Here is a 19103-nt window from a genome sequence, read left to right on the forward strand (position 1 = left end):
CTGCTGGCAAATATGACATTGATTATAGGTTATTAGCATCCACCTCTTCAGGTTGAAAATGTACTACAAGGTCTTATATGAATACTAATGACAGTAGTAACAGCAGCAGTACATACCCTGAATTGCTTTTTTTTTTTAATTTGGCCTCAAGGTCACTTGACAATGTATTTTATAGCAATGCTTAGTCAAGGCTTTCATGGGAAGCTGAATAAAAATCAACACAGGATCTTTTCTCATGCAGTATGGTACCAGTTCAGAGAAATAGTAGGATTATAAACTTTAAATAAACTTTAACTGGTGATTAGGTTACCTGGTTCATAGTCTCATTCTTTCTCCTCTTGGAATGGATTACTTGAACACATTACAGATGAATGTTTTGGAGAACTAGAATCAAGAAGCCATCAAATCCTAGAACTGGAAGAGATTTTGAAAATCAGCTAACTCATCTCCCTCATTTTATAGATGAAGTCCTAGTCATATAAGTTCCCTCACTTAAGAAGTACTTGTTGAGCATCTATTCATGTGAGATATACAAGGGAAGCATAATATGATTATATAATTATAAGATTATAAATAATTTTCATAAGCTACACCTGAAAATCCATGAGAGATGGCATGATGTAGTGGAAAGAGTGATGCATTTGGAGTCAGAAGTCCTGTGTTTGAACTTACTACTTACTGCCTATGCAACCTTGGATGAGTCATAGAGCCTCTCTAGTTCTTAATTCTCTCATCTTGAAAATGAGGATGTTTTGAAGTCTCTTTCAGTTCTCAGCTCTAAGTCTATAATCCTATGACCTCATCGTCCTTGTAGCTTGGGTCCCTTATAACAGGATTTCCCCCTATACACTGGAATCATATATAAGAAGAATGTCCCAAGTGTTTTCTGATAGTCCTTCCTATGTTTACTGGGATTTCTGCATGTCTCCCACTTAGTGAATTAACCACCATTCTTATCCTTTACTCACCCCCTTCCATTCTGCCACAATACAGACTGAGGGGCCATTGGAAATATCCTCTTGATGATATAAAAACTTTATGAAAATGGAAAAAAAAGCTCCTATTATTGAAAGAGTTAGGAATATTGTAAGAGGATAGCCCCAGCAGGAAGAGAACAATGCTTTGGCTGCCCCTTCATACTTTGCCTCCTGAGCATTTATTTTTATTGACCCAACTTTACTGTTTTTTCCTAGACCCTGGAATTGGTTTAGTCTGCTTTCATCACTGCAACCAACCACTAAGCTATGCCAGTTTTTCTCTAACTCTAGTCTGCCAGAGGTCTTGAGGAATCCCTTCTCCTTTCAGTTCAGCTGAATAACATTGGGATTTTCCCAAAATAAACTAAAGAAACTCCAAGTCCACAAAGTAAAAATGAGTTTATACAATGTAAAGTTATTATTATTGCCATTAATTATTATTACTACTACTAATTGCTATTATTATTATCATTAGGCTGACTTTGCTAGCACTGGGATGCTGGAAGTAGGAAATACTATGAAGTTACTTTCTTGGGCTTCACTCTTTTCTGAAGAATCCTAACCAAAAGGCATCTTTTATATCTTTGACCATTCTTCCTTTTCTAATCTTTCTTTTCTGTCTCTGCAGCCCTAATCATGTTTCCAACATGTATGATTTGTTAGACATTGAGAAGTGGCATGGTATAATGGATAGATATGTGAATTCAGAGTTGAGAATATTTAAGTTTGAATTCTTCCTCTGACACCTCCCATCTGCACGATCATGTATATATCTTACCCAAAATAAACCTTACATTTTCTTATCTGCAAAATGGGGACAGTAATATCATGCTGGAAAGCTCAAGTGAATATTTTGTAAGCTTTAAAATGCTATATAAATGCCAATTATTATTATTGATTGTGATATTATGATCATAACAACATAAGGGTGACCTTGATGATAATGATTATAATAATATATCTTCAACTGTAAACACCCAGGTCCCATCTTAGCAAGGCCTTTCTTCCATTATTTTGAGGGGTAAAAGGTCACTGGCCTACACATGGATCTCTAAAGTATCTTAGACAGTATATAAGACAAACATCTTATAATGCATCAACTTCGACACTAAAAAAAGCTAGCAACCCAGGCAAGGGGAGAAGCCATATACTCAGTGTGTACCTTGGACAGCTCACTATGACATCCTTTTCTCTCCCTGATACTGGCATATAGTTGTTGATGATTCAAGAATCATACATTAAGGAGGTCAAATGTTTTGTCTTCCAACTTCTCAGAAGTACTCTGTGGTTAGTATCCATTAGACAGAATAATTTTTGGAGACAATTAATCAGAAATGGCTAACTCTCTATTAAGATAGTGCTGCTCAAGTAGGCATTATTTTTCTCTAAAGAATCATTGTCAAGCTTTTTAATGGCTATTTTTTTCTTTTTTCAGATAGCAAATCCAGATTATATAGGCTCTTCCAAAAAAAAAAAAAAGGAAAACCTCCAATCATTTGTTCATTTACTCCTTCTGGGGGCTTTCCTATCCAATTAATTGTTTTATGTATTTAGAACTTGAGAGGACACAGGTAGGGCAAATAGTAAAAATGGGATTCAAATCTAGGTCCTCTGACTCCAAAACTAGTTTTCCCTATGGTATCAGGCATTTCCTAAGTGAGCCTTGTGCTCAGAAAGTATTTCCTGCCCTTGAAGAGCTTAGTTTGTACTAGGAGATCACAACATATAAACATAAAAAGATATATAAGTATGATAATTTGCAGAAGGGGAGAACCCTAACAACTACAGAGAACAGGAGAGGTTTAGAGCCCCATCAGAAATGGAACATGAGCTACCAATGAAGGAAACCAAAGGTCCTTAAGGATGGAGGTGTGGGAGGAATGCATTTCAGGCATCATATAGATGGATTGGGAAGACAAGTTCAGGAAATAGCCATCAGTTTGGGGGCAAGTAGGTGGCTCAGTGGAGAGAGAGCCAGGCCTGGAGATGGAAGGTCCTACATTCAGATTTGTCTTCAGACACTTCCTAGCTGTGTGACCTTGAGCAAGTCACTTAACCCTTGTTGCCTAGCCCTTACCACTCTTCTGCCTTAGAACCAAGGCACAGTATTGATTCTAAGATGGAAGGTAAGGGTTTAATAAAAATAATCAACTCACTTTGACTAGGATGGGAGTGTTTGAAGTAAATAATAGAAAGCATATGGAAAGGTAGGCTAAAGTAAGATTGTAAAAGACTTAAAAAAACATGCTAGGGAATTTTTATTTTATTCTGGGGCTATTGTGATATGGTCAGACTCTTCTTGGCTCTTTTTCACTCTCCAACTAGGATTTCATTTGTATGTATCTTACTTTGGGAAGAATAAACAGCTGGACTTAAGGAGAGCCTGTTAAGATATCATTCTTCAAGGAGCCTTTTAAGTGTAGGAACACAATTCACCACACTTTTACTGATAGCACTTTGGAAAGCCTGGACTGAGTAGGTTGAATGACAATTGGGATTCTTAACCTGAAGTCCACAAACCCCTAAGGACTACATGGTTAGATTTATTTATATTTTTTAAATTTTTTCTTTATTTTAAAATATTTTCCATGATTACATGATAAATTTTCTCTCCCTCTCTTGTTCCTCCAAGAGCTGACAAGCAATTCCACTGGGTTATACATGTGTTATCACCTGATACTTATTTCCATATTATTCACTTCTAATGAGTAATCTTTTAAAAACCCAAACCCCAAATCCAATACCCATATAAACAAATGATAAATTGTATGTTTTCCTTCTGAGTTTCTACTCCCACAGTTCTTTCTCTCGATGTGGAGAGCATTCTTTTTCATAAATCCCTCATGATTTTTCCATGGATAGATTTAAATAGATCAGGGATCTTAACCTTTAAAAAAACATTTGATGATTCTAGTTTATCTTACTTTCTGTCCCTCTAAGTAACAACTCTAAGACAGAAGCAAATTGGATTAAGCAACTTGCCCAGGGTCATACAACTAGGAAATGTCTGAGGCCATATTTGAACCCAGGTCCTCCAAACTCCAGGCCTTGTGCTCTATCCAGTATGCCACCTAGCTGCTCCAATAATTCCATTTTAATATGTTTAGTTTCTGTATAATCCTATGTGTTTTATTTTGAGCATTTAAAAACATTCTGAGAAGTAGCACACACAAGCTTCATTCACTAGGCTCCCACAGAAGTATATGATGCATGAAGGTTAAGAACCCCTTAACTAGAAGACCCTTTCCATCTTTAAGGGTATAATCCTAGGACTGGAAATCAGTTCAGAAAATCAGTTAAGAAAAGGACTTAAAAACAATCCACCTTGTGGAACTTTAGTATATAAGGAATCCAGGATGCTTGAATAAAATTGTCAATTTGGTTTAAAAAAAAAAAGCAAGTATGAAGCAATTCTTATCCATGATATGTGTTAAATCATCTGCATAACACTGAGCTGTTGAAGCCTGAGTATCTCAGACAAGCATTGATTATCCTTTAGATAACACTTTTCACATTTTATGGATTGACATTCAATGCCATTTGCAGTCACAATAAATATTTGTTCTGTCAAACTACATTTGGTGTCCCATGCATCTTGTTTAAGAGATGAATGTCAGGGATTTCTTTTTCCTCAAGAACTGCAAGGAAACACCCCCACACACATCAATATTGTTCTCACTTCCCTAACAACTGTGAAACTCCAAGATAGAGACTAATATCTTCAGAGTTCTCATATCCTGATTGGGTTTGTGTCAAGTCAAAGGGAAATCAACCCTGGCCCCTGCAATATACTTGCCATCAATATTGTAGCATGTTCCAGACCAGAAGCAATTTCTGTTCAGATGTGTCTCTCTTGCCATCTCTGTTATTAAAAAGTTAAGGAAGGGAGTGAGAGGATGATCAAGATTAGATCTTGCACAGATGAAATTACAAAATGAATGGTGCTGAGCAATCTGTTTGGAGAGGTTAGGAAATCGACAATGACTTTAGTTCAAAGGGAGATATAAGGAGGCAGTGATTTGTTTCTGTGGAAAGGACTGAATAAGGAAAAAAATGGAAAGAAAACCTCTCCCCAGCTGCAAACTGACAGATGCTGTATCAAGGTTACAGGGGCAAAGGGCCATATGCAATTGAATAGTAAATAGATGGCAGAAACTAGATTCTCTCCCTCTTAAATTCTATTAAATGTCTAATGGAAATTAATTGAAGACTTCTAGAATACCTTATGAAGATCTTTCCAAAAAACCACATGAACTGATTAGTGCAACTGTGCCCATTTCATGGAGAGGAAAATAGTCTTGAGTCTATTCATTTCTCTGCATTACAGTTTATCCCACTGCAAGATGCAGACATTGATCTTTTCTGGCCTTTGAGGGCCAGACTCAGTTTTAATGAAATGCATAACTCTGGTGAGACAGTTGGAAATTTTTCACATGAAAAGAATGTTATTATATTCTCATCAGTGTGCTCACCATCAGCATTATGATGAGAAAGGTCAGCTAGTGATGGAAAACTTGATCTGATTTAAAACACAGGAGAACCAGGAATAATAGCTACAGATCTTCTGCCTTCAGCTGGAGAGACCTCATTTGGAAGGTTTAGAATAAAAACATACAACATAGACTTATCAACCATCTCTCCTTCCATAACTCTCATCTCTTCCTCTTGGTTTCCTTGGTTTAATTTAGGTGGCTGCTAAAATCTTACATTCTACAAGAAGTCTTTCTTGATCTCCCTTAAGGTTAGAGACTTCCCTCTAAAATTACCTCCATTTTATCTTGTATATATCTTTATATATAGTTGTATGCATGTTGTCTCCTTCATCAAACTGTGAGCACCTTAAGATCAGGCACTATTTTTTTTTTTGCTTTTCTTTGCATCTTTAGCACTTAGCATAGTGACTAGCATGGCCTGGGATCTTAATAAATATTTGACTATTTGCTGACTTTCTTCTGGTTATGCATATGTGTCTGAATCAAAACCATAATTAAGGCAGGGCAAAAAGAACTTTGCCCCCAGGACTAGGCATTTAGGCTAATTAAGAGGGCATTTAGGAGGCAACTGGGTAGCTCAGTGGATTGAGAGCCAGGCCTAGAGATGGGAAGTCCTAGGTTCAAATCTGACCTCAGTCACTTCACAGCTGTGTGACCCTGGACAAGTCACTTAACCCCCATTGCCTAGCCCTTATCACTCTTCTGCCTTGGAACCAATACGCAGTATTTATTCCAAGATGGAAGGTAAGGGTTTTTTAAAAAAGAGGGCATTAACAACATTTATGGTTATTTGGAAGGGTAAAAACAAGATACTAGCATCTAGAAAGCAAGAATACTTAGGAAAAATAGGAAGGAAGTGAGATCTTCACAAATGACCTTGCATAGTAACATCTCAGCCATGGCTTCATGCCCAGTGTCATAGTATTTTTTCATCTCCCCTGATAAGATTCTGCCTGGCCTCCACCCTAAATTAGAATGTAGGTCATGATACTTGTCTCCAATATGGCTTGTGGTTCTTCTTTTGGGTAAAAAAATTCCTTGTTATATTTTAGTGTCCAATCATAAAAATATAGAAATCTCCCAGCAAACCTATCTCCACAAAGATGTGACCTTTGATCACATTTGGCCACCATCCTAATGTAGAAGAAAAACATGAATAGTATTCAGTATTAATTAAGAAGAACCCTTGACCTTCAAGTAGCAAAATATGCCAACTTAAAAAATAACAAAAAGGATGTGTGGTGTCTTTCTCTGGTCATATCTTCCCTATCCTGTGCATTAAGGTACAGAACACAGTAAGTTCTCAGTAAGTAGGGATTGTACTTAACCCACTTTTCTTCAATACTCAGCATAGTCTCTTGTGCCCAGTAGGAGTTTAGTAAACAATTCTTGATGATTTAGATGATAATGACCTCTCTAGTCTCACTGATACAATCTGATAGCTCCGCTTCTTTCAATCTGGCATTGATTCTCTTTGCTTCAATTTGTATGGGGTGGAGGTGAAGGATATGGTCCCTTGAGATTAGCCTCCTTATCAATTCCTACATTACCTCTCATCATAGTGAGTGGTAGATATCTTAGCAAGCTCAAGGATGTGGGCTGGATGTGGTTATGATATTAATAGTATTGTGGGGGGGGAGATTGAAATTTTATTGGTTTGGCTCAGATGTGGATAAACTAAATCTATCATATTCAGGAAGCTCCTCACAGCTTTTTTAGAAAAGTAATTCTATAAATACTTTATTATCTAAGAAATTAACATGTTAATTGAGGCTTGTAAAATTTTTTGAGGGAATATCAAACTGAATTGTGTTGGGAATGGGTTAGTAAGATAAAGTCCATTTTTATTTCAAAGTAGAATTTGGGGGACTTCTGGGTCACATAGCCAAAAAATTAAGACCTAGATATTTTCTCTGATCCTCATAATCTTCCAAACCATCCCAAGCAGAAATTATACATCAAAGATAAAGCAACTTTAGCTTCCTCTGTGGTCTGGAACACCTGGAACCCATGAATCAATGCCTCCCCTGAGCTCATATAACACTTATTCTCCTACTGTTCACCATAATACTGGCAGTGAGGCTAAACTAACCAACCTAAGGTCATCAAGCCATAGGCTTACAACAAAATCTAATGCCAGACATTGGTCTACCTCTCTTTCTTTCTATGACTATGGAGATCTAGGCTCCCAGACTACAGAAATCTTCTAGAGTCTCAGTGGTTAGCACAACAACATTCTTTGCTGCAAAAGATTTCCAAAGGAGTATAGAAGAACAGAGGGAAAGTGGTGGGACATATATATGGGCTTGAAATAGATTGATTCCACCCCTCTCTCTCCCAGAGCTTTGGAGACCCCAAATCCAAATGTCAGAAATCACCTCTGTCTTCAGTGGCACCATTGTGGCAGTACTGTGACCTGCCAGGACAGTGAATAGATGGAATGGGACATAAAGGAGGCTGAGACACTTTAAGACTGAGCCCTTAAAAAAAAAAACACTATCATAGAGGAGGGAGTCAGAAAGTGAGCAATAGGGAAAATAATGAGAAAAAAGACTAAAATTATCAAAGATTTTCAGGAGAAGAAAATTCAAATACCTTCAACATAAGTAGTAGATCAACAGAGAAAAACACTATCAGCAGAAGAAAATATGATCTCCAGTTCTAGTAAACAAGTTCAAGTATCTATGAATAAATTCTACAAAACAAAGGAAAAATGATTCAACACTCAATGAAATAGAATACCCTATGAGAATATAGAATCATAACTCATTGTTCATAAGTAGTTTAAAAGAGAAATGAGAATTATGAGAATATAATTTATCCTCTCACAGCAAAAATAAAATTGGCCAAATAGAAAATCTTGAATCTGTGACACAAAGTCTTGCCAAAGAAATGAAAAGAGAGACCAATTGATTGGTAAAGGATAATCAAGAAGGGATGCAAAAATAATGAGAAAAAATGCTCTCTAGTCAAATAAAACATACTCATTTTGAAGACAAGATGTATCTAGGTAGCCTAAGGATTATAGATTTCCTAGAAGAATATAAGATAAAAAATCTGAACATCATAATGCAAGAAACAATATAAGAAAGCAAGAAAAATTACACAAGAAAAAAATAATGGAAAAATACGGGGAAAAGAATTTCTGACTACATAAATTGAAATAACAGTTTAAGAAATTCAAAGATCATCTCCAAAAAAATCCCACAAAACTTTAATTCTCAAATTCCAGAACACATGGTTGTTATATTTAATATTCATTTAAAAAAACAAGAAGTTCTACAAGTGGCTAGGAGAAAGATGTTGTTCATATACAAAGGAAAGAAAATTTGATGAACACAAGACTATTTTGCAACCACTAGAAAACACAGGAGAAAATGGAATAATGGGTTCCAAAGATTAATGGACTACAGGTTGCCAGGGTAACCTAGCCTGCAAATCTGAGCTTAATTATAAATGAAAAGAGATGTGTGTGCATTAATAAAGAGATTTTTTAAAAAAACATTCTAATAAAAAGGAGGATTATTTGCTTCTCAAACATCTCAGGCAACAAAAATATAGGATGGATGAATAAATGAAACAAGAAGGAATAAAAGATACATTAGACACCAGAGCCCTTGTTTATGATCATGATTCCACAATTGTTGCATTTCTCATTCCTTCTTTGAATTATAACCTGCCCCTTACAATTTTTAAGTATGTTTCCTTTGCTGAACAAAGGCAGGGCTATAATATAACATCTAAGTCACTTGGAATTCATTAAAATCACTCATTTTTCCCTTTTTCCTTATTCAGAGAGACTTAGGTTGCCTTGGTATTAGGAAGTTCACAATGCTTTTAGGAAGTATTAGGAAGTATCACAAATTAGGAAGTATCACAAATGATAGGCAAAATATAATAACTATGCCCCCAAATCTAGTTAGTATGATCTAAAGGGAGGTGCAAAGGTGATAAAACACTGTCTCTACCTGTGTTGAGTTTCTCATTTCTCACAAATATTAATGAATAGTTCATTTTGTCTCTTCAGATAAACACAGCCAATGACCTAATTTTATTCTCACTTGTTAGCAAGCTATATGCCATTGTTTTATAGATGGTAAAAGCATAAAAGAGATATAGAAACCACAAAGTGACAGTACAAATCTGATTCAAGATTCTGAAGGGTGCCATATTTTAGGAAGGGACATTTACAAACTGGATTACCTCCAAAGGTGTGAGACTAATATGTTGAGGACATCCAATCCATGACATATGGGGAAGAATTGAAGAAAATGGAAATGTTTAACATGCAAAAGAGAAGACTAAGAAAAGACATGATTCTGGAGAATGTAACATCATTATGGACAAGAACTATCTCACTTTTATTTCCCAGTTTTAGAATGCTACCTGGCACATTGCAGGTGCTTAAAAATGCTTTCAGGTTGAATAAATTATCACTGACTTCAAATATTTTAAGGATTATCTTTAGGAAAAGAAATTAGACTGATTTTGAGGAAGTTAGCACAATGAATAGACTACTGGTCCTAGAGTCAGGAAGACTGGCATTCAAATCCAGTTATTTAAAGATATTTAATGACTTTGTGACCTTGAGGAAGTTACTTAACTTTTTTTTGCTTCCATCTCCCCATCTGTTAAATGGAAATAATAATAGCACTTCTCTCCAGGGTATGAGGATCAAATGAGTCAATATTTGTAAGGTGCTTTTTGAATCTTAAAATATTATGTCAATGCTAACCATTATTATTCTAGTTGACCCTGGAGGGAAAAAGCTAGGACCAATAGGGGGAAATGACATATATATATATATATATATATACATATATATATACATACAGATTTTGGCTGAATATTAGGACAAATATCCATTTAGAACTTAAAAAAAATTGAATAGGTAGTCTTGGGAAATAGTAAGTTCTTTGTCAGGGAAGCTTTAACCAACAGCTTCATGACTATGTACTAGAGATGTACAGAGTATTTGTTCCATGGGTAGGGTTAGTCTTGGTACTCTCAGAAGTCCTTTCCAACTCAGTGATTCCAACAGAGAATCATAGAATCTGAATCTTGGAAGGAATTTTAGAAACTGTCTAGTTGAATCCTTATGTAATAAAAAAAATTCCCTTCAATAACATTTCCAAGAAATTTGTTATTGTTCAGCCATTTTAGTTACATCTAACTCTTTGTGACCCTACTTGAATTTTTCTGGGCAAAGATACTGGAATCATTTAACACTTGCTGCTCTAGTGCATTTTACAGATGAAGAAACTGAGACAAATGGGGTTAAACATCTTGACTAGTGTCACACAGCTAGTATCTGGGGCCAGATTTAAACCCAGGAAGTTGAATGTTCCCAACTCCAAGTCCAGTGCTCTCTCCACTGTGTTTTCTAGCTGCCCCAAATAGATTTTTCATTTCTGTTGAAAACATCCAGTGAAAGGGAACTTACTATTCCAAGAGCCATTCCCCATCTTTATTCAGATAATTCTAATTGTTAGGACTTTTTCCCTACATCACTACTAAATCTACTTCCTCACTCCAATTTCTACCTAGTTCTCACTCATTCCTTACAACTTACTCCTAGTACTACTCTGTGGATCCAAGCAGAAAAAATCCAATTCTTTGTCCCTTAGTAACCCTTCAGGCCTGTCTCCATTAAGTCCCTACCATGACTCTCTATGCCTCTACTTTTTGCTAACTATGCAGATTTCTTAATTTTATTCTTTAGCATGATCTTCAGTCATCATCTTGCTTCTTCTTTTCAAGATGTGCTCCAGTCTCTCTGTCATTCCTAAAACATAGTGCCCAAAAGTTGATTATAGTCCTCATTTAATTCAGTTAGAATGTAGATTTGTACTGACATAAGCAGAGTATAGTAGAATTATTCTCTCATTCTGGGAACTATTGCTTTCAATGTAATCTAGCATAATTTTAGCATTTTGAGTGGTCATTAATTGCCTAATAACCTCTCCCAAGGAATTGTGGTCTAGCCATATCTCTTCCATCTTGTACTTTAAGCAGATTTTTTAAAACCAAATTACAGAAATTTACATTTTTCAACATTTAATTTCATTCAGTTTGTCTCATTGTTTTAGCCTTTCAAAATGCTTGACACCTGTGCCATCCATCTAATGTGTTGGCAATCCTTTCAAGACTTGTGTCACTTGTAAATTTCATAGACATGGATGTCCTCTATGCCTTCATCCAAGTCATTGATAAAAAATATCAATCATCATAGGGCTGAGGATAAATCCCTGGGGCACTCCATTGGAGAACATCTTTTTGAAATAAAATCAACTCATTTTAATATGTCTCTTTATTTCCAGTTGTCTAATATATTCCAAAATCACTTAACTATACTATTGTCTAGCCTCTGTCTAGTTCACAAAGTAGCATAAAAAAGACTTTGCCATGATTCTATACTTTTCTGAAGTACATTTTCTCAATGTTGATCAACTGCTATGACCCAGAGAACAAATGGTAGCTCAGAAAACCACTTGGCAAGGCAGACATGGGTTACATAATGGGGAACTTGCTCTGACCCAGACTCCTAAAGAATTGGACTCCAGAAGGTGACATTTAATTTATTCTGCAGTCAGTCCCAGAGGAGTTTCTCAATCTGAATTTTTCTAAATTATCTCCTAATTTTATTCTGCTGCCTTTAAAAAAAGATTCCATTTTAGGGACCAGTTAGGTGGCTCAGTGGATTGAGAGCCAGGCCTAGAGATAGGAAGTCCTGGATTCAACTCTGGCCTCAGACACTTCCTTGCTATGTGACCCTGGGAAAATCTCTTAATGTTCATTGTCTAGCATCACCATTCTTCTATCTTGGAACCAATTCTTAGATGGAAGGAAAGGGTTTTTTGGTGGGTTTTTTTTGAAGACTCTATTTTAGTAAGATCTTTCAAATGTAAATCATTGTAGCAATTATATCTCCTCCTCTTCCTGTCCTAGAGCCAACCTTTGACTGTGATCTGGAGGATTATACCGTGAGGAGCAATATATGGGAAAAAGAGATGTCACTACAAGGCTCTGGGGCCCCCTTCCAACTTTACATTCTGACTTTCATATGACTGGTTGAATAAACACAGACTATATAGAAAGATCTGGGCTTTGGGGTGTAGGTAAGAAGAAAATATTAGAGATTTGTATTGCAGGAGAGATAGGGTGTAGGCAAAAGATTAAGATCTATTAGAGATTACTCAAAACAAGAGAAAGATTTGACAGACATCAGAAAGTGAGGGAGTGCATGTATTTCTCTTCAATCAGTGTGGAATAGGTAAGAGAGCCCAGGGAATATGAACAGGGCAGGAGGGACTTGGTCAAAGCTAATTGAAAATAATTCCTTCCTGTTTCTTCTCCAATCTTGGTTAAGACTGGTTTGTGTCAGTGTGAGGAGGAGCTGTTAAATTGCTTTATCCACAACCCTAGCTAGTTTCAAGGAGGAACCTGCTTTTCCTTTCCTTTGTCCCTTTATGTCCCTCTGTGTAAGCTCCAGGGTGGGAGCAGATATCAGGGGCCATCTAGAAAATCCATATCTGAATAGAAACCCTCCCTGTGACATCCCAAACAACAAACTATACAGATTTTTCTTGAAGTCCTTCAGTGAAAAGAATCCTATTGTGTTGTGAAGCAGGAGGTAGATACTATTATTCTAATTTTATGGATTATTTTAATTTTATAGGTATTCTAATTTTATAGATTCTAATTTATATATGAGGCAAACAGAAGTTAAGTGACTTTCCAAGGTCACAGAACTGGTAAACATCTTAGGTTGGATTTGAATTCTGGACTTCCTAACCCTAGGCCCAACACATCTATACTATATCATTGCCCTAAAACTCACAGAACCTTTTTGAGTAAGTTGGTATCTTTTGTTCTTATTCAGTCCTTTTTCAGTTGTGTCCTATTTGGGGTTTTCTTGGCAGAGATCCTAGGGTAGTTTGCCATTTCATTTTCCAACTCATTTTACAGATGAGGAAACTGAGGCAGACTTGCCCAGGTCATGTAGCTAGTATCTGAGACTGGATTTGAACTCAGGAAAAGGAGTCTTCTTTGACTTGAGGTCCAGCACTCTATCCATTGTTTTACCTAGCTGCTCAAATTAGTGCCTCTCTTCCTTAATTGTTTGCTTATGAAAATGATGTTTCTTTGATAAATATAAGATTTTACCTTTATAAATATTAAATACATAATTGACAGGCAGAATTCTTTTTTATTTTCCCAGAGAATTTATTAGACACAGGCCCCTTCCTCCTCTCCCATACATGCCCCTCCATAAGGGAGAAGAGATTAAGATGAGATTTGGGGCAAGAGCCACTACCCAGGAGGGGCAGAAGCCTCCTGCACTTTCTTGAGGCTTGCCAACGGGGGCAAAGAAAACAGCAGGACTGCTTGCCTGATTGTTCTTAGAGAAATACTCCTTGCTACCTTCCACATTGGGCTGGATAGTGTATCCTCCAGGCTTGCAGCCTGCAGGGCATACTTCTTCATGCTCATTCTTCATTCTTCATGTGTACTGGAATGCTTGCACTAGCCACAAAATCTCAGCCACTGAGAGCCCAACAGGCAGGTCATTGGCAGTGATTTTGCATCAATATTAAATAGGCTCCTGCAGACAATGCCTTCATCCCCTTCTTCAGAACCCCATTATCTTTAGCAAGGTTTCTGGTTGCATCTGCCAGCGGTTGTAAGGAAAGTAGTGACATTTTGCAGGGAAGTGGCATGAGACCAGCAGGAAGATTCTAGCCATTTGGAAGGGGTTTAGGCTGGGAGAAAGACAGTTGGGGTTTCTGGAAAATCTCTGGAGGTGTCAGGTGTAGTTTTCTTGGAGTCTACCCTTTCCCTGATTTCCTGTTTTGCTGTTTGACATTGAGGCTATCTCTGGTGAACCTGATCTGTCTACAAGATAATGAGATCAAGTCTGGATCCTTGTGGATCTAAGACCTTCCCTGACCTTAGCAAATCCTTGCACAGATCCCTTCCCTAATTCTATCAAAGTGGGGTATAGTTGAAGGTTAGCTAAGATTAGGGATTGTAGATTTGTTTTAGGGAGATATAGAGTAGGAAATTTCTAAGAAGAAATCTCTTTGCAGGGATTATTAGATCTGGTGGGGATAGAGTAAATTAGATCAGAAAACCCCAAATCACCTTTCGACCTTTCCTTTATGTATTAAATCCAACCTGTCCAGGGTTATATATATTGTGTCTGTGTTTAATAGCTCAGGGTCTGGCTCTGCCTGTCCTGAGCTTGGCTACCCTTCCCCAAACCAGAGTACTGGCCCTAAATATCATACCTGACTTAACCTAACAGTTAAGTCAGATAATATTTATAAGTAATATATTAGTTATTTCACAACAGAGGGTTAGAGCTCTAGCTTCAGTTCCTGGGTCCAGTTCTTCCTTGAAAACATACTGTTTAGGTGACCCTAGGTAAGTCATTTAATCTCATTAGCCTTCAAGACATTTTCTAAGAAGATAAGTTACAGATCAGGTACAAATCTGTATTGGTGGAAAGAGTTTCTGCAATAGTAGTTCCCTGTACAGTTAGAATCACTCTTCTTGGTTGGGCTATATATCCTAAGCCTTTTCCTAGAGCTACCAGCTTACTTCATAAATTCTAAACCCTTGGTATTACTTTTTAACCCTCAAATCTTTATTTTTCCTTTCAATATGGCAATCTACAAGACACACTCAGAATCTTAGTTTAGGTGCAATAATTTATAATTCAGCTTTATTGGTTTCATTAAGCTACAGCAATTCACAAAGCCAAGAGTATTTCTTCACAGTGTGTATTCAGCTCTAAAAAGCAGAGTTTGGCCAGGAATTGCCCCAAGATCTCCATCTGTCCTTCTGGTACAGATCATATAAACTAGTTCTGCTCCAACAAAACTTCAATCTCACTTTAGCTATTTGGGTCAACATAAAGGATGAAAAATGTGCTTCTCTCTGACCCCTTAAAGGGATCCTGTCCCTTGAGCGAGAAAACAACAACAACAAAAAAACCTTCAAGAAGTGGGTGCCATTTTCGTCTAAGGGCTGAGAAAATACCTCAGAAACTGTTGCTGTTTAGTTGGGCTGGCTATGTGTAGTTTCTATAATTTCATTTGCTGCTTCTGGCAGTTTCTGGGGAGCAGCTGCACTCATAGTCTAGTGTGTGAATATCTCTGGGAGCATTATTCAGTGACTGGGGAAGTGTGAAATGATAGATGTGGTACTAAGGCACCAGGGAAGGGAGGGCCAGGCTAAGGTTTCTTGAACAGATAGTAAAAAAACATTTTGTACTGACTCGGAAATGCTTTGCAATAGCACCAGGTCCCTGGTGGCCTGGCACAGGAAGGCTTCTTACTGATGAGCAGGATGTTTCTGCCCATGCACAAAACTCACTGGGATAGACTCTGTAGACCATCCCTACTCCCCACCCCCTCGGGCAGAAGTCTCATATTCTTTTTGCTTTCAGATTGGAGCTATACTTGCCTGCTTCCTTAGAGTAAACTCCAGGTTGTTAATGAAGGAGGAATAGCTGAAAAAAGTCTGAGTGGGCTGAGCGGGCACACAGTCCAGCTTAGAGATTATATGAAGTCCTTGAGTATTTACAAAATGACTCTATGCTCTTTCTTTGGAAATCAGGAGTGGAGTTCAAATCTTGATTCTTCCTATGTGGTCTTATGTGAAAATCGATGAACCTTTTTGGGTCTCAGTTTCCTTCTCAAAGAGGAGGAGGATTTGGTCATGCAATCCATCTCTAAAGCTATAATCCTAGGATGCTCGTAGATTTCTGGTGTTGAGCTTTATGTTGCTTCTGCCATGTTGTTTTGGCCCTTTTCTACTCATTGATTTATCTGCTTTTTTCCTGGTATTGGTTTAGTATCCCTGTCTTCCACTTGGGCTATGTCCACTTGTCCTCTTCAATTCTATTCCAGAAGGGAATGTTCTGATTGATGTGCTTGATCATGCTTAGCCATGGTTCTTTCTCAACCCACAAAGAATGGTACAGTATATTCTTTTTAAAGGGTTAATGATTTTTTTTAGTCTGAACTAAACTATGGATGGCAAGATTTCAAGGATGCACGTGAGCTTGCATCTTGGAAGTTCAGAAAGAAGAAATAGAGAGAATGTAGGGCTCTGAGTAAAGCTGTTTCAGAAACTACTTTCTTTGCCAATATGCAGATCCCTTAATCCCACTCAAAGGATTTGACAGGAGTATGAGTTGGGGTTCCTAAAATAAACCATTCCTTTTTCCGTTTGATAAGAACAGCTAATATTCTTTACTTACATGAAGTCTTAGTGATGAGGGAAGGAGGAAGAAACTACCGATGGGTCAAAGAGTCAGGGTGTCAAGATGTGGGGGGGGGAATAACTTAGATTGACCTTTTCTCAATATAGACTAATAGACTTGATCATCTTGGGATAGAGTAACTTGGTGGCCTATTTGGAAATTGGACTTAATGAGTGATAGATGCAGGACGAGGAAACTATGTGTAGATTATGGGGTCATAGGATAGGGATATGGAAAGAATATAACAGGCTGAACTTTTCTCAGTATAGATTTACCCCAAATCATCTTGGGGTAAAATGACTGGTGACCTTTTGGGAAATTGGCTTTCAGATGCTTAGTATTCAATGGTCCCAGGATCTTTACTTCAGCAGCTATCAAGAAGGTTGATATAATCAGTGGCTAGTCAAGAAAGATGTTCCTATTCAAGCTTTCCTTTATAAAGAGTTGGAAGATAAATATAGAAAACATTGGATTTTGGATTCTTTCCTGCTTCTGTGTTGGAATGAAAGATATTGGATGGGGAGAACCCTTGGGCCCTTGTCCCCACCTTCCCTTCCCTGGGACTTGCATGTGGCCCATAAATATGTGGAATCGACCTTTTCATCTTTTCATTTGTTCTTTTCTGTTTTGAGGTAAGGGCTTATCGCAAATGGTAATGATTTTGTGTGTTTCCAAAGGTCAGAGTGCTGGGATTTGCCAGAGGCCAAGCACAAATGAGGCAATAGCAGAGGTCTTGAAGATGGATCTTCTTGACCTAGGAAGTGATGACAACTAATACATCAGCCATCCTATACTGGAAAAGAACTTGGTGGGCAAATGCTTGGTAGAAACTGCTTCATATCAAAGTCCTCTTTCTCCAGGCACCAAAATGGAAGAGAGAGTATGCCTTAAGTGTTGGGGACAATATTTGCATCCTTATTATTGCTATCCCTTTTTGGTAAATAGCTCTTGGTAAAATTTTTTTTAAATTGGGAGTCAGAACATTTTCATTCTAGTTCTGAGGCTGTTTCTAACTTTCTTTGCAGCCTTTAGCAGATCATAGCATCTCAAAATCTCATCTGAAACCTCTGGGTCTTAGAGTCTTCATCTGTTTTGCAATCTTTTGGGTACAGGCTCAAGATAATGGTTTTAGGAAAGGCTTCCACCAACTCAATTCAGTTATTCCAACGGAATTTCTAATTTTTGAGAGTTGCCTGGGATATTAAGAGGTTAAATCAATCAATTAAGCAACAAGTATTAATTGAGCATGGACCATTGCCAGATGCTGTTCTAGGTACTCAGGATACAAAGACAGGGGTGAAACAGTTCAAGCTTTAGGACTGACTTAAGACTGTTTGGGAGTTTAGGTTCAAGACTGGAACAAAATGAGTCAATCATAGGTTATTTACTAGTTTTTAAATAGGATATTTGGCTAGCCATAGCTGGAAAAGGAGATTCAAATGACTCTAAAAGATATTAAAGGATTTAGCAGTGTTTCAACTGGGTGTAGCTTCCAGATTCCCTGCTTCTGTTTTGCCCATTTGATCTGAGGGAGGAGTTGCCAACTTTTTATACTTTGGCTTTTTTGACAAGCTATCAAGAAGTTTTAACAACAAGCCAATTCTTGGGCCCCTGAGCCAACTAAGTATAATAGTAAAATACCCTTTAAGGAAAAATAATATTATTCCTATTGGGTAGTACTCATGCACACTGATCTGGGAGGGATAATATTTCATTGGAATATGCCATATACTCAAGGTTTGCTTTTCCTAGGTTCCTTTGCCATGTAGAAACCTAATTATTATAGGGCACCAAGTCTTGAACAATTAATAGTCTCCTGGTAATCTAAGTACAAAATCTAGCCCACAGAGTAGAGAGTATTTGATGACCAAATACTAAACTTGTACACTATCAGAGCTGGCATGGGCAGTGTAGGGTTAAGGAAACTTTTGCCTAACTGAATTAATACTATGTCCTTGCTAAATACCTTTGCCATGTTTTAATTAAATAAACTTTCTTTTGTTAGGTGGTCTATAGATATCTCATTTTGTTCCAGTCCTGAATCTAAACCATCAAATGAGTTTGAATCAATTTTGGCCTTGAACTATATCTAAGTAAAAAATCAAAATAGATAAAAGGTAAATACAAACCAATTTTTTTGGAGGCGCATTATTTGATTGGGGGAATCAGAAAGCACCTCATATCTCAGGAGTATAGATTATACCATTATTTGTGTTTGAATCAAAGTAACAAGAATAGTGACTATCATTCAATAGGTCCTTAATAAATTTTTTTTAATTTTTTGATTGATTGAGATCGATATAGGAGGTGTTGCTTCAACTGAACTTATCCAGGGATTGTAAGAGGCAGAGATGAGAAGGG

The sequence above is a fragment of the Monodelphis domestica genome, chromosome 1 (genome assembly GCF_027887165.1).
Source record: "Monodelphis domestica isolate mMonDom1 chromosome 1, mMonDom1.pri, whole genome shotgun sequence".
NCBI classification, from domain to species: domain Eukaryota; kingdom Metazoa; phylum Chordata; class Mammalia; order Didelphimorphia; family Didelphidae; genus Monodelphis; species Monodelphis domestica.